The sequence below is a fragment of the Anabrus simplex genome, chromosome 8 (assembly GCF_040414725.1).
Source record: "Anabrus simplex isolate iqAnaSimp1 chromosome 8, ASM4041472v1, whole genome shotgun sequence".
Lineage (NCBI taxonomy): Eukaryota > Metazoa > Arthropoda > Insecta > Orthoptera > Tettigoniidae > Anabrus > Anabrus simplex.
The window spans coordinates 144,289,783-144,306,457 of record NC_090272.1 but is presented as its reverse complement, the minus strand read 5'-3'; positions in this window follow the sequence as shown (position 1 = coordinate 144,306,457).

Genomic DNA, 16,675 nt, shown 5'->3' with positions numbered 1-16,675 from the left:
TTTGTGGTAATCACATAAATGCGATTGTAAATAAAGGGTACGGATCTCTGCACATGGTTATGAGGGTATTTAGGGGTTGTAGTGAGGATGTAAAGGAGAGGGCTTATAAGTCTCTGGTAAGACCCCAATTAGATTACGGTTCCAGTGTATGGGACCCTCACCAGGAATACTTGATTCGAGAACTGGAAAAAAAGCAGCTTGATTTGTTCTGATTTCCGACAAAAGAGTAGCGTTACGAAAATGTTGCAAAGTTTGTACCAGAAAGACTTGGGAAAAGGAGACAAGCTGCTCCACTAACTGGTATGTTCCGAGCCGTTCGTGGAGAAATGGCGTGGAATGTCATTAGTAGACGAATGATTTTGAGTGGTGTTTTTAAAAGTAGGAAAGAGCACAATATAAAGAAAAATTTGGAATTCAAGTGTACAAATTGAGGCAAATATTCGTTTATAGGTAGGGCAGTTAGGGATTGGAATAATTTACCAAGGGAGATGTTAAATAAATTTCCAATTTCTTGGCAATCATTTAAGAAAAGTCTAGGAATACAACAGATAGGGAATCTGCCACTTGGGTGACTGCCCTAAATGTAGTGACTGAAATCCTACTGTTATATCACCGTGGATGAGAGGAGCTCAATCCACTTTGCTGATCATTCAGTCAGTGATTTGAAGGTTCGCATTTCATATACGATGTTAGTTAAAAAGGAAGAAGAAATGGGCGATTTTGGTTAAAAGGCGAGAGAGGGGGAGAGAGAAAAATCATTCCTGGCATGTAGAGCTCGCTCATCAGGGGCTTGCCTGCCAAGGGGGCTGCTGTCCAGTCAGATAGTAATCAGATACTGAATTGCCACTTTACGCGACGATATATTCAGCCATGTTTTTTTATTGGTTTTCTTGGCCGGGCCCGCTGCCTCTCGTACCAACAGCTTTTGAAATGGTATCACAAGGCTGAGTAAAACTCGTTTCAGTCCTTAGCCCAAAATTAAAATCTTTCGATTGGCCCGGAATGGAGAACGGATTCTTTCGGTAAGAGGTAGGCACACTCTCTTTACACCATGAGGATGGCTAGCGAGAGCAAAATGATACGGAAGCATGAAGGAGATGACCAAAGAAGTCGTGGTGAGCTGTTTGAAGACAAAGTAGGTCCTACAGCTAGATAACCATTCCACACAGGGGAAAGGCGAAGGAAGATTAAATAAGGTAAAATTATCAGCTTGACACTTACAAGTAGAAGTCATGCTGGACTCAGCTCGTGCTCCGTCATTCTTACGTATATCCCGAATATAAGTGTCTGAGTCAAGTTCGAAAGCCATTTACTATAACGAAAGTTTCGTGTGGCCAAATTAAAATGCTGCTTTTCCTAGTTTCATCCGCATTAACTTTTAAAATACTCAATTAACTACAGTTGACGCCGTTTAATGTAATCACGGATAATGTTATCAGTGGAATTATATGATGACTTTTATGAAGTCCCGTACGGGCAAATACTAAAACATTTAAAATCTTCCGTTAATTGTGATCATGAATACAGTTTATGTTATCACATTTGTTTTCTAGGATTTCGTTCTGAAGTATGCAACTAGAGTGCATACAAAGGAAACGCTCCCAGCTTTTAAAACCCCGTTTTTACACTGCGCCCGTTTTGGAAGAAACGAGAAAATCTAATTTACAAACGAACGCATGGTGAGCAGAAGGACGCTGATTCTATCGCTGCTGAGGGGTGGATAGAAGAGTGGCCTAAAATTGCTTCTGAATTCCCTCCCGAGCGTGTGCATAATGCTGATGAGACTATCGCGCCTTGCCTGAACACACTTACTTGTTCAGAAATGAAAGTGCTAAAGGCTGTAAAACCTCCAAGGAACGAGTAACAGTAATGTTGTGCGAGTAAAATGAAATGTCGTATGGCTTTTAGTGCCGGGATATCCCAGAACGGGTTCGGCTCGCCAGGTGCAGGTCTTTCCATTTGACTCCCGTAGGCGACCTGCGCGTCATGATGAGTATGAAATGATGATGAAGACAACACATACACCCAGCCCCCGTGCCAGTGGAATTAACCAATTAAGGTTAAAATCCCCGACCCGGCCGGGAATCGAACCCGGGACCCTCTGAACCGAAGGCCAGTACGCTGACCGTTCAGCCAACGAGTCGGACGTTGTGCGAGTATGTCTGCTATAAAGAAAACACTGTTAGCGATTGGGAAAAGTAAGAACCCACGTTGCTTTGAAGGCATCAGTAAGTTTCCAGTGGACTATCATTCCAACTCTAATACATGGATGACTGCCCTGATGGCTACTGAAGTTGGTAAAATAGTTAAGGTGGTTGACAACTGTGCAGCACATATCGTGAATTGTGAGCTCAAGAACATCAATGTGGTTTTCTTACAGGCGAATACGATTTCATTAATTCAACTATGCAATCAAGCGACCATTCACACCATGAAAGCGTATTATCGCCATGAAATGCGCACAAGAATCTTTCTTTTTTTTTTGCTAGGGGCTTTACGTCGCACCGACACAGATAGGTCTTATGGCGACGATGGGATAGGAAAGGCCTAGGAGTTGGAAGTAGCGGCCGTGGCCTTAATTAAGGTACAGCCCCAGCATTTGCCTGGTGTGAAAATGGGAAACCACGGGAAACCATTTTCAGGGCTGCCGATAGTGGGATTCGAACCTACTATCTCCCGGATGCAAGCTCACAGCCGCGCACAAGAATCTTAGAAAACAGAGGACTTTCAAAAACCATTGCCAACGTCCTTGAAAAACAGCCAGCCTTCTCGATGCCCTGCATCTTCTAGCCATGTCATGGGATATTGTCTCCGCACATACAATAAGGAACTGTTTTGGACATGGAGGATTTTTAGAGAGTTACCAGAAGTAGAAGAGAATGTTGAACTTTGTCCAACAGACTTAAAGGAAGATGAATTTCTGGAATGTATGAACACAGATGAGGGCATCATTACTGATGCGAAACAGACAGAAGACGACATACACTGACTGACAGAGCAAATGCAACACCAAGGAGGAGTGGTTCGAAAGGGATGAAAGTTGGGGGAAAAACAGAGACGGCACGGACGAATAATTGATGTTTATTTCAAACCGATATGCAGGTTACACAATGCGCACGGCATCGACTCAGTAGGATGTAGGACCACCGCGAGCGGCGATGCACGCAGAAACACGTCGAGGTACAGAGTCAATAAGAGTGCGGATGGTGTCCTGAGGGATGGTTCTCCATTCTCTGTCAACCATTTGCCACAGTTGGTCGTCCGTACGAGGCTGGGGCAGAGTTTGCAAACGGCGTCCAATGAGATCCCACACGTGTTCGATTGGTGAGAGATCCGGAGAGTACGCTGGCCACGGAAGCATCTGTACACCTCGTAGAGCCTGTTGGGAGATGCGAGCAGTGTGTGGGCGGGCATTATCCTGCTGAAACAGAGCATTGGCCAGCCCCTGAAGGTACGGGAGTGCCACCGGCCGCAGCACATGCTGCACGTAGCGGTGGGCATTTAACGTGCCTTGAATACGCACTAGAGGTGACGTGGAATCATACGCAATAGCGCCCCAAACCATGATGCCGCGTTGTCTAGCGGTAGGGCACTCCACAGTTACTGCCGGATTTGACCTTTCTCCACGCCGACGCCACACTCGTCTGCGGTGACTATCACTGACAGAACAGAAGCGTGACTCATCGGAGAACACGACGTTCCGCCATTTCCTCATCCAAGTCGCTCTAGCCCGGCACCATGCCAGGCGTGTACGTTTATGCTGTGGAGTCAATGGTAGTCTTCTGAGCGGACGCCGGTAGTGCAGACCTCCTTCAACCAATCGACGGGAAATTGTTCTGGTCGATCTTGGAACAGCCAGGGTGTCTTGCACATGCTGAAGAATGGCGGTTGACGTGGCGTGCGGGGCTGCCACCGCTTGGCGACGGATGCGCCGATCCTCGCGTGCTGACGTCACTCGGGCTGCGCCTGGACCCCTCGCACGTGCCACATGTCCCTGCGCCAAAAATCTTCGCCACAGGCGCTGCACCGTGGACACATCCCTATGGCTATCGGCTGCGATTTGACGAAGCGACCAACCTGCCCTTCTCAGCCCGATCACCATACCCCTCGTAAAGTCGTCTGTCTGCTGGAAATGCCTCCGTTGACGGCGGCCTGGCATTCTTAGCTATACACGTGTCCTGTGGCACACGACAACACGTTCTACAATGACTGTCGGCTGAGAAATCACGGTACGAAGTGGGCCATTCGCCAACGCCGTGTCCCATTTATCGTTCGCTACGTGCGCAGCACAGCGGCGCATTTCACATCATGAGCATACCTCAGTGACGTCAGTCTACCCTGCAATTGGCATAAAGTTCTGACCACTCCTTCTTAGTGTTGCATTTGCTCTGTCAGTCAGTGTATTATGTGAGGCAGTTACTTCCACAGAATTAGATATGAAAGGTGAAGAACACGGAGCGGAAGATAGTGATGCTGATGATGACCATGTTGCCGAAACTTCCCGAACACCAACGAATCTCGAAATGCGACAGGCGCTAGATATCTTGCGACGAGGAGTTCAGCGTAAGTCAGTGGACTTCCAAAAACATTATGAATATGAAAAATTAATTAATGGACTTTTGAGAGACAGCCAGAAGAAAACAACAATTAGAGACTATTTTACATAGCTGAAAACAGTTAACTGTATTGCAGTGCTGTGTACCGGTATCTGTTTCATTGTAGTACATGTAGGTTATGAATAAATACAGTAGGCTTCCTATCAATTTTTATTTTTCGGCTACTGTTGTCAATCGGTTAATTTTATCAAATTATCTGCGTCCCAGAGTGATCATAATAAGCGGCGTCCACTGTACTTGTGTCACATACTTCAGTGCAGCCGTTGCATCTCCAAAAAGCAATATCAGACATGTTCATTACCTGGATGGGTCACCGTCCGGTACTGCCACACCGTAACACTAATTTTTTAGTCCGACCCAATAACTTGCACCAGAATCTGACGACTGGATCGAGATCAACTAACCCTACGTGAGAACAATTGAAAAGATATTTATCGGTGAGAACGCGGCCCCGTTCTAGAAAACCAAGAATATCAGCTGAGAGAATTGGTCGTGGTGGGCACACTTCATCTCGTAATTTGCAGATCTTCGCGTTGAGCAGCGGTCACCTGGTATGCTCCGTAGTGCACGGCTAGCCCTATTAGCTGCCGTTCTCGGAGGGCTGGCTTCGATTCCCAGTACTACCAGAAATTTGTGAATGGGAGGACGGCTGGTATGTCTTTAAAATGGTACATGCAGCTCATCTCCATAGGTGGTATGACTGGGAAGAGCTGCACCACTCCGGGTCGAGAAGATGAGTTTGGCCACCTCCATAATGTAACGGATAGCATTATTAGCTGCCGTTCTCGGAGGCATAGATTCGATTCTCGGTACTGCCAGAAATGTAAGATTAGCAGGAGGGCTTGTAAGTGGTTAGAAATATATATGCATTTCACCTTAATCAGAGTTGTACCTGAAGAGAGTTGTATTATTTACATTATTTATCTGGTAGGCCAATACACACGAGGGCTGTAATATCACGGGTTTTGTTTGCTTGTAGCTCTTATAGCTGGATGCTGTTCATGTACGATTACTGTTTTGCTCTTAGTGGATTAACGTCGCACTAATACACTAAAGGTTTTCGGGGACGCAAAAATGGAAGGACTAGGATTGAGAAGGTACGAACCATGGCCTTAATTAAGGTAAAGCCCCAGCTTTTTCCTGAAGTGAAAATGGGATACCACGGAAAACCGTCTTCAGGGCTGCCGACGGTGGGGTTCTAACCACCTTTTCCCGAATGCAAGCTCACAGCTACGCGATCCTAACCGTACAGCCAACTCGCTCGGTAGAAAAGGTCTCTTAGTTCGGTGGAAGGCAGTGTTGTGTGGTGTTTTAATACGCGATGTTGGAGACTGCAAAAGCATCCAATCCCCGAACCGAGTGAATTACGATTGACAATTATAATCCCGGGAATCGAACCCGGGATCCCGAGACCCGAAGGCCAACCCACTGGTCACCCGGCCATGGAGCCTGAATACGTCTTTCACTGGTGGGAAAAGCTGAAATCCTATGTTTAGATTTTTCCGGAGGCATCCCTACGCTTATTCAGCGAAATTCTATGAAGATAGGATTCTCCCTACCACCTTTACCTACTCCTGCATGAAACTGCTGCCTGTTGCCGTTTCTTGCTCGATGTGGTATTTTTACATCTGTCTCTTGGTAACAGTCCATAACAAAATGTAACTACCACCGAAGTCTCAGACTCATTTATGGCTGTGACAGATTGGAAACTCCCGGGCTGAGTAGCCCAACTTGGCAGGTTCAATCTTCCCTCAGGCCGGTGGTATTTGAAAGTGCTCAAATACGTCACGCTCGTGTCGATAGATTTACTGGCACGTAAAATAACTTCTGCGGGACAAAATTACTGCACTTCGGCATCTCCCAAAACCGTAAATGTTAGTTAGTGGGACGTTAAAACCACTAACAGAATGGAAGCAGCATAGGTATGGATGGTGGTGGCTAAGAACATTCAGAATTCTACTTGTGTGTCTGGATCTTGACATAGGGTCAGTAGTGCTATAATGTCACTTTCTGGCCCAGTGAGGAAAGCAATGGCAAACTACATTTTGGCGCCGCCATCTGCTTTTACGATGTCTGCATAACCTTTGGTAGCTCTGTGTGAGGATCCAATCAACCTTCGTGCTGATAACCTAATAGACAGACTCGAAGCTGATTACCATATTGTTCAAACTTTAAGAAATGTATTACACTATTTCTTCTCTGCTTTCGTGTGATTGCAATATTCTATAGTACAACAAAGAGAAGAATTGCTTGTAAAGTAAATGGCGTATGGCCTCCGGTGAGGCCTGGTGCAGGTCTTTTTCTAGTAGACGGCCTGTTAGGCGACCTGCATGTCGGTGAAGATGATTTCTAATGTTGAATACGGCACACACACCCAGCCCCCGAGCCATTGGAATTAACCAATTAAGGTTAAAATCCCCGACCGGCCAGGAATCGAACCCGGGACCCTCTGAACTCAAGGCCAGTACGCTGACCATTCAGCCAGCGAGTCGGACAGAATTGCTTGTGACAGGTATGAATAAGAGTCGATTATGATTCTCGAATTGCTTTCCTCAGTCTTTCGGAAGAGCTAACGGATAGCCCTTGAGGATGTTTTGGAATGAGAGGATTACAACCTAAGATAATGACTTCCTATACGCCATCAATACTGCGCTAATATGTTGAACTTGGCTCTCCCCATTTCCGAGTAAAAGCTCCATCAAATTACCACACATTAGTAACAGGATGTATTAATGAATTTCATCCTGACACAAATTAAACTAACGACCTCTGGCTGCACCTCAGCGGAACCAGATAAAGTAACTCCAACATCCACTTTGGAATCAGCACAGGGTGTCTCGCTAGTTGACCCTAAAGTTCCCAAGTGCGTTCAGGCGCGTCCCCATGGTCTGCTATTCAATGTGCAGCACAGTATCATATTACTTGAGTTGAAAACATACCCCTAAAGCGTTCTGCAGGTCTTACTTATAACGCCTATCATTTATTTTTGAGTTTGCGCCGGACTGAATAGATCAGATTCTGAGCTGAAGTTGGTGGGTTCGATCGCGGCTCAGTTCGGTGTATTTGAAAGTGAAAAAAATACCTCAACCTCGTGTTGGTGGATTAATCGTCGGCGGATGCAGAATGGGTCTTTGCCCACAAGTGCCCACGGCTGGTACGTGGTCCGACAGCTCTGCACTCCTACCGGCCAACCTCTACCGTGGCTCTACGCCTCTGTATTCCAGAGACAGAGAATGGCTGGTTCCAACCGTCGGTTGTCCTGAGAATGGTTTTCCGTCCCCTAAGGTGAATGTCGGGACATTACCTAGTCTAGGCCATGGCCGCCAACCCTCTCACCTTCACCGCACATCTCCTTATCCGATACAAATCTCCCGGCCTAAGAGACGTCGTCACCGTCTAAGAGGCCCTTCTCTCTCTTCAGGGGAGGAATAAAAACATTTAGTAGTAGTAGTGGCAGGTAGATTTAACGGCACGTAAAAGAACTCCAGCGGGACAACATTCCGGCACCTCGGCGTTTCCAGAAATAAATGCAATAGTTAGTGGCACGTAAAGCAAATTACACTATTATTATTATTATTATTATTATTATTATTATTATTATTATTATTAAAATGAGAAAATGAAAATCCACAGCCTGTTTCCAGTCATTTGACCGGGTCAGGAATGGAATGAATAAAGCCCCCATCTAGCGGCGAGGATAGGAAATGTGCCTGTCGCACTCCTCTGTAGCAATTATTATTATTATTATTATTATTATTATTATTATTATTATTATTATTATTATATATATATAATTCTCTGGGGCCATCAAGGACCACGTTAAGTCTTGATGCATTTGACAATGAACTTGGCCTTCTTTAGAGCAAAAATTTCCCTCATTCTTTGTGAGTGGGCCTGCTTACGCTCCTCTGTCCAAGGGGCACCGTGCCTTCTCTTCGGTTGCTCGTCTCGGTTTAGCCCGTTCGTCAATATTTTCTTGCGGAAGAGATCTCTGTTAAGAGCGTCTTCAGCTGAGATATGTAGCATTTGCAGGTCTTCTTTGGTATTAATAAACCAGGGAATTGTGGTTTTGGGGTTTGAATAAAAAAAGTGAAAGATTTCTTTAGTTAACTTTCTTCCGTCCATTATTTTCAGATGACCGTAAAATCGTGCCCGTCTTTTTATGACTGTGTCGGTAATTTTCTCTATTTTGCTGTAGACTTCGTTGTTGGATCTCTTTTGATGGATTCCATTTCTGTACTTTGATCCCAAGATTCCTCTCACAATGTTGCGTTCTCTTTTCTCCAGTTCTTCAAGGAGTCCTTAGTTGGCATTTAGAGACAGGGTTTCGGCTGCATATAGAACTACTGGCTTCAGAACTGTTTCATAGTGACGTATCTTGGTGTTTTGGGAAAGGCATTTTTTGTTGTAGATTGTGCGGGATGTTTGGTAGGCTATTTCCAGTTTGCGTACTCGCTCCTGAAGTGCTTCTTTGTCCAGTCCATTTTTCATGATGATCTCACCCAGGTATTTGAATTTGTCTACTCGGGTGATGTCCCCGTATTCTGTATGGAGTTTTGGTGGAGCCTCTTTGATGTTAGTCATTACTTCTGTTTTCTCAAACGATATCTGCAAACCAGTTTGTTCGGCAATTTCCTTTAAAATTTCAACTTGAGCTCTAGCGGTTTCTATGTCGTTTGAGAGAACAGCAGTATCATCGGCAAATGCTAAGCAGTCTGTTGCGATCCCCTTGGATTTGGTTCCTAATCTCAATGGACTGTAGTTGGTTTCCTGTAATCTCACCCGCCAGGTTCTGATGATCTTTTCAAGAACACAGTTGAAGAGTATCGGGGATAGCCCATCACCTTGTCGGACTCCTGTTTTGATGTCAAAGGAATGCGAGAGACATCCGTGGAACTTCACCTTGGATTTTGTGTCGGTCAGGGTGGCTCTAATTAATGCCAGCAGTTTCAAATCAACTCCAAATTCATTTAAGATGTTTAGTAGGACTTCCCCGTCAATGGAGTCGTACGCTTTCTTAAAGTCGGTAAAGACAGACACATACTGCTTGGACCTTAGTGTACAATATCTGATGATCGCTTTGAGATTTTGGATCTGTTCAGCTGTTGAGCGACCTTTTCTGAACCCTCCTTGGTATTCACCTATTTGATGTTCGACTTGTGCTTTCAAACGCTCCAGGATGGCAAGTGATAGAATTTTGTAAGTTACGGGTAGCAAAGATATTCCTCTGTAGTTGTTGATGTTCTTCATGCTGCCTTTTTTGTGTAATGGATGGATCAAAACTATTTTCCAATCTTCATGTAGGGTCTCCTTGTTCCAAATTTCTTCTATTTGCTTTTGCAAGATATCAAGTGATTCCTCTGGGGCATATTTCCATAGTTCTGCTACTACTGAGTCTTCCCTCGGCGCTTTGTTATTTTTGAGACGGGCAATGTGGCGCTTGATTTCGTCTCTGTCGGGTGGTCTGGAATCTGGGTACCTGAGTAAGGGTTCCTTGGTCTCAATGGCGCTTTGCGGTTTAGAGCAATTAAGTAAATTCTTGAAGTAATCTGCCAGAATGCTGCAATTTTCTTCATTTGACGTCGCCAGTGTGCCGTCCTTTCGCTCAAAGCATAGAGATGGTGGTTTATAGCCAGTGAGTTTGCATTGGAAGGGTCTGTAGTACTCTCTGCTTTCATTCTTCTTAATGTTTTGTTCTATCTTTTCAATGAGAGATTTTTCGTATTTACGTTTCTCAGTTTTGAACACCCTAGCTGCTTGCGCACGTTGGGTTTTTTAGGTTTCCTAATCATTTTCTGATTTTGTAGAGTAGTACTGTTTTCACGCATTGAGTCTTTCTTGGAGGACTGATTCGCAGGTACCATTCCACCAGGCATGCTTTTTGCTTCTCTTGATTTCTGCAACGTCTTTGGCGGCCTCAACAAGAAGACTTTTGGCGTTGTTAAAGTCACAGTCATTTGGTCTAGCCTTCTCCTGGAACTCCTCGACCCTTTGCCGAAGTTTATCATTGTCGAAGCGTGTGATCTGTTTGGTTGTCTTCCTTGTGTTTGCGGGAATTGGTTTGAATTTGATAAGAGACATATAATGATCTGAGGCCACAATGATGCCTTTCTTTACCTTGACATTCATAATCTCAGGGCTGTTTCTCCTGGAGATTGCAACATGATCAATTTGGAACTCTCCGAGAGCTTGGACGGGAGAACGCCATGTCATTTGCTTTCTGGGTAGTTGGCGAAAGTAGGTCGACATGACCTGCAGGTTGTGATTTTCACAAATGGACACCAGTCTTTTGCCGTACTTGTACTTTTGTTCACGACCTAGTTGGGCATTGAAGTCACCCAAAAGAAGCTTGACATGGTGTTTGGGGATTTTGTTTAATTTTTCATCCAGTAGGTCCCAGAAATTATCAACTTCGTCTGGATCAGACTTGTTCTTATCGTTTGTGGGAGCATGTGCGTTAACTAGGGCGTAGGTTTTGTTCGCGCATTTAATTGTGAGTATAGACAATCTGTCATTAACAGGTTCGAGATTTGCAACCGATTTAAGGATCTTGGTTCTAACAGCAAACGCGGTTCCAAGAATCACAGCTCCATTGAGGGTTCCTCTTTGCGCTTTGCTCTTGAAAAATCGGTAGCCTTCGGATTCAAAAATCTCTTCATCTGGGTACCTTGTTTCCTGTAGGGCCATTATGGATATCTGATTTTCGTGAAGAGCTTTGGTGAGGGTTTTCAGCTTGCCAGTTTGTGTAAGTGAATTTATGTTGAAAGTTGCTAGAACGGTTTTAGATTTTGGCCTGAGTTTTTGACTCTTTGGGGTACACCGAGACGCTCCGACTCGTCTCTTGCATGATGTCGAGTCTCCCCCAGAATCCGAACGAGACTCGTGCGCCGTGGCGTTCACGACGAGGGATTTATCCAAAGATTTACCCCCTGGGGTATGTTTCTTGAAATGTTGTGCCATCATGCTTTTTGACTTGACTTTGCTTTGGACGGGTACCCATCCTTTTACAACTAGGGCTGTTAGCCCTAGAGGTTGCCTCAAGATGTTTTCTGGCTTCTGGTCATTTACCTGTCTTCGCCGTGACCCTGGCAAGGGACCAGTTTTTTCCACGGTGGTATTTTATTTCCCTACTACCCTCTGACTCTGCTGGCGGCAGAGCCAGACAGCTTCCCCAATTCCAATGGGACGCGCCCGATGGAGGTAACCGGTAAATCCCCATTATTATTATTATTATTATTATTATTATTATTATTATTATTATTATTATTGAGATTTTTCATCGCAAACCTCTTGGATAGTATTAAAGGATATTTTTAGTTATTTTTAAATTCACTTCGAATACATTCGGACAAATCCGGGTTGAGTAGCTCAGGCGGTGGAGCGCTGGCCTTTGGTACCCAAGTTTGGGAGTTCGATCCTGGCTCAGTCCCGTGGTATTTGAAGGTGCTCAGCTACGTCAGTTCGTGTCGGTAGATTTACTGGCACCTTGAAGAACTCCTGCTGGACAACATTCCGGCATCTCGGCGTCTACGAAAAGCTTTAAATTTTGAATGAATCCGGGGTGTTTTAGTTTTGCCCCTCAGGTGTTGTTTAAAATTCTGGAAACCGATAACAAGTAGTTACCGTATTTTTTAAAACCCAAGGACCACCAACCCATAGTCGCACCCAATAACTTGGGATCAAAGAAACAACTAGTAATCAACAGCACCATTGAGATGATGATGATGATGATGATGATGATGATAGTAATAATAATAATAATAATAATAATAATAATAATAATAATAATAATAATAATAATAATAATAATTTGATTTTCTATGTTACAGTGATTTTTTACGATTTTCGAAGAAATCGTGATGCCGAAATTTTGCCCTGCAGAAGTTCTCTTATGTGCCTGTAAATCTACCGACACGAGGCGGCTCATTCAAATTCCAACGGACAAAACCGGCAATGATTCCACCAACTTCGGTCAGAAAGCTAGGACCACTCAGCCTGACGACGGAATATGGCTCTGACAATTAAAATAATCACGGAAATCATTAACTTTGAAATAAGAAGCTTATAAGGCAAATATATTGCGGTAAATGTTAGTAGAGTACGGGGTCATAGTTTTATTCGGGCCCGCCTTGGGCATGCTCGCCTTCCGGCACTGCAATACCTGCGGGCCTATGTGCACAATTGTCACGCATGAAGCAGATGAAAGGGCAAGGCTGCCTTACGAACATTACTTCAGCTTCTTAAGAAATTTTCTTTCCGGGCTGACTGGCTCAGACGGTTGAGGCGCTGGCCTTCTGACCCCAACTTGTCAGGTTCGATCCTGGCTTAGTCCTGTGGTGTTGAAGGTGCTTGAATAGGTCGGCCTCGTGTCGGTAGATTTACTGCCACGTAAAAGAACTCCTGCGGGACTAAGTTACGGCAGCTCGTTGTCTCCGAAAACCGTAAAAGTAGATAGTGGCACGTAAAAACAATAATATTATTACAAATTTCCATGAACTCGTTGCAATTCTTCTTTCGAGATGTTGGCTATTTCTTCCCTTATACACGCACACGCGGTCCTCCTGGCACAGGGAGCTCACTCACGCATTAACGAATACCGATAAACGATGAATATAAATTTAAAAAAATGTATTTATGACTTTCAGCCATGAAATTACCATACACCCAGCTCAGATGCATTTTCAAAAACACAGTAAAGTACACTGAAAATGAACATAACAAATACATAATACATAAAATGTTCACAATGAGTTCTTGTTATTGACAAGGTAATGTGATCATAGAGTGTGTTATAAACAGAGGCCAGTATTCTTCAAAAATCTCTGTATAGCGGAGTACACTGCGGCGCAATTTGTAGCGAGCAAAGTTGGCATTCTGGTTGGTAGCGGTTCTTGTAATTCTACTATTGTCTTTAGAAGTGTTTGTTGCTGGGAAGAAAAAGAGTTTCACTGAAAAAATATATTCTAGATTCTCCAACGACTCTCTGTCACATTTACAATACGGGGTGTCGACAACATGAATACGAAATAGATGACTGCGGAAGCTACCGTGATTTAATCTAATTCTGATTATGGTTGTGATGTTTGAATTCCATTTGAAGAACTATGGCTTCGGCGGTGGATGAGGCTGTATCGGGGAATAATAATGTCCATGCTGTTGTTTGGATATATTCCACTCTTCATTCCACATACCATATGCCCGTCGATTAGCCCTAGAAATGAGGTCCAGTAGATGCAAGGTACATCTCAGAGGTTGGCCTGATTCTAACCGCTTGTTTGGCGAGGTTGTGCACATATTTGTTATGGGCTGGTATCCATAGAAGCATGACATGATAGCCGTGTCGGTTCAGTGGATGATTTTCTTTAGTATGTTTATAATATGAACACGGGGTTTTTGACATAGAATTGGAATTATGGAGTAGTTAGTACACTCAGCGAATCATAGAAGACGATGAATTCTGATGGTGAGAAGAGTTCGATATACATAAGGGCTGCGACTACTCCTACCACTACTCCTACACCTTCATCTCTTTCACACAATATACATAACATTTGTTGAGCGCCACTTGATGTAACAAAACAACAAAATTCGGTAGAGCATGCCTCTTATCTCAATTATCTCAAGACGTGAGGTGATAAACTCACACATCTGGCAATATACAGGAATATGGATCAGGACAATGGTAGATTACGGTTGCATTTCCACAACTGAGGATTGTACTTAGAAATAGAATAACTTATTATTATGAAAAGAAAACTGAATTTATGACTATACTTTACGTCACAATGAACTCGCATTGGCGTACTTCAATTTAACAAAAGAATATATATTCAGTGAGACTTGTTGTTACAATTAAAAAGAAAATTGAATCTAAACAAAGAAAGCTATTGGCATGAACTTGAAGTGAAATATGATATCACCTCTGATTACATTCTTCTTCATGTTATTAATGCATAACATGTCTGATGCTGTGATTACCTGATGTCTGCACCCACCGCTGTTGAACTTGAAATTCCGGGAAAAACTAATGAGCTGAAGTCGGGAGCCGTCTGCTGTTATCTGCTTATGTAACCTGGAATTGACCTACATTCCCTGTACGAATGTAGTAAGCTCCAATGTAGTTACGTCCACTCAATAGATTGTAAGAAATTGGAAAGTATTATTGAAACACTTGTGAAGTCCATCCTCACAAGTAGATGATGTTTCATTATCAGCACAGTACCAGTCTCTACTCGGATCCAACCACCACTCGTAGACCTCTTCGATGATTCCAAGACCTCTTCAAACACACCCCTTAGCTCTGACCACCACTCTTAGACCACTGACCATCACTCTTCCTTCTTCTCACCACTGTTGCATCGACTTTAATAACTTCGTGATGACCACTCATCTCCCTACTCTCTGGTCATCCCTTCCACCTCAACATACGGTAGCTGGCGAATAGAGACACTTGGTCGAAATCACGTGCCCACGCACTGATGTCATCAGTCATGTGTCGTATAAGCTTGCCCACGCGGACTACCGATGACTACCTTGCATGTGTCGGCGGAAAATCTACTTGCTCAATACATTCTCGGTTAAACATAGCCTCGATTGAAAAATACTATGCCAGCACATCTGGCCAGAGTTACAAGCCACAGCATGACTATTTGAAACCAACAAATCTCACTTATTAATATACAGAATAATTACAAAACAAATTCCCTTATCCAATGATTAAATAATATAATATGCGTGATACCTAATAATTACAGTCTAAATGATGAAAAACAGAATATAAAATCTAATGAATCGGGTTAATAATAATAATAATAATAATAATAATAATAATAATAATAATAATAATAAATACTGAATGCAATCTGTAACCCTGTTGTACGGTTACAGGGCTTCAAAGATAGCTATTGCCTCCGCGAAGAATATAGAAGTATCAGGCGAAAGTGAGAAATAACGGGTTTCTTGAGTGCTGGGACAGTAGAATGTACATCCCACGGCGGCTGCAGAGGGAGTCTTAGATCTGCCAGTATAAATTTGCCGCGCTCGAGACCAATTTATTAATATACGGAATACAAGGTCAGCAGAATACAAGGAAGTGAAGAAGTGGCCTATCGAAAGGACTAAAGTGTCGGCAGATGAATTGTGCGTCCGGCGCCACTGAGCAGCTGCAAGGAAGTCCGAATAAAAAGAAGACCCTTTAATCCTATTCAAATTATTATAGTTAAATCATATTGTACCTATAACTATTAAAGCAATATCTTATATCTGAAGGATAAGGGTGGTTTTCCACCTTTGCTTACTATTAAATGACATCCTTACGACAGTTTCCATAAGCGATAGAAATTCGGCGATTCAGTTTCAATTTATTAATATTTTAAAAATATGAAAACTGCTGAAATTCACTGTCTACCACAGGGCCTCTCAAACGCCCAAAATCTCACGCGTGCAAATTGAGGCGCAAGAGCTCCGTGCACTGTGCATCGGTCCCGCTCGTCTTGGCTCGGACCAACGCTTCGTCTATGGGCTACTCAGCTAAGCTCGGCTCTACTCGGCGCAAGTCAGCTCGGATTTGGAGCGCTACGAAGCAAGTGTGGAAGAGAGAGACAGGGGGAACGAGCGAGACAGGCGTGAGGAAAGAGAGAGACAGCGCTGTTGCTCCAAATCGAGGAGTGGGGGGTCTGCACTCTGGTCAACCAAGCGAAGTCGTCTTTTGCACCGTGCACAGTGCATGCACCAAGCGCATGCATCCTGAGAGGCCCTGGTCTACCAGGAAGCAAGAGGGATCAAAGTTCAAATAAATATAATATTTATGTTTTCCGTGAATTTACTAGTAGAAACAATTTTAACAGCTCTTGAATTAGCATAGAAGCAGACATACAGAAATCCTTTTGTATTTGATGGTGCTCAAATACGACAGCCTCGTGTCGGTAGTCGGTAGATTTACTGGAACGTAAAAGAAATCCCGCGGGACTAAATTCCGGCACCTCGGCGTCTCCGAAGACCGTAAAAGTAGTTAGTGGGACGTAAAGCAAATGACATTATTATTAATCCTTTTGTAGCCT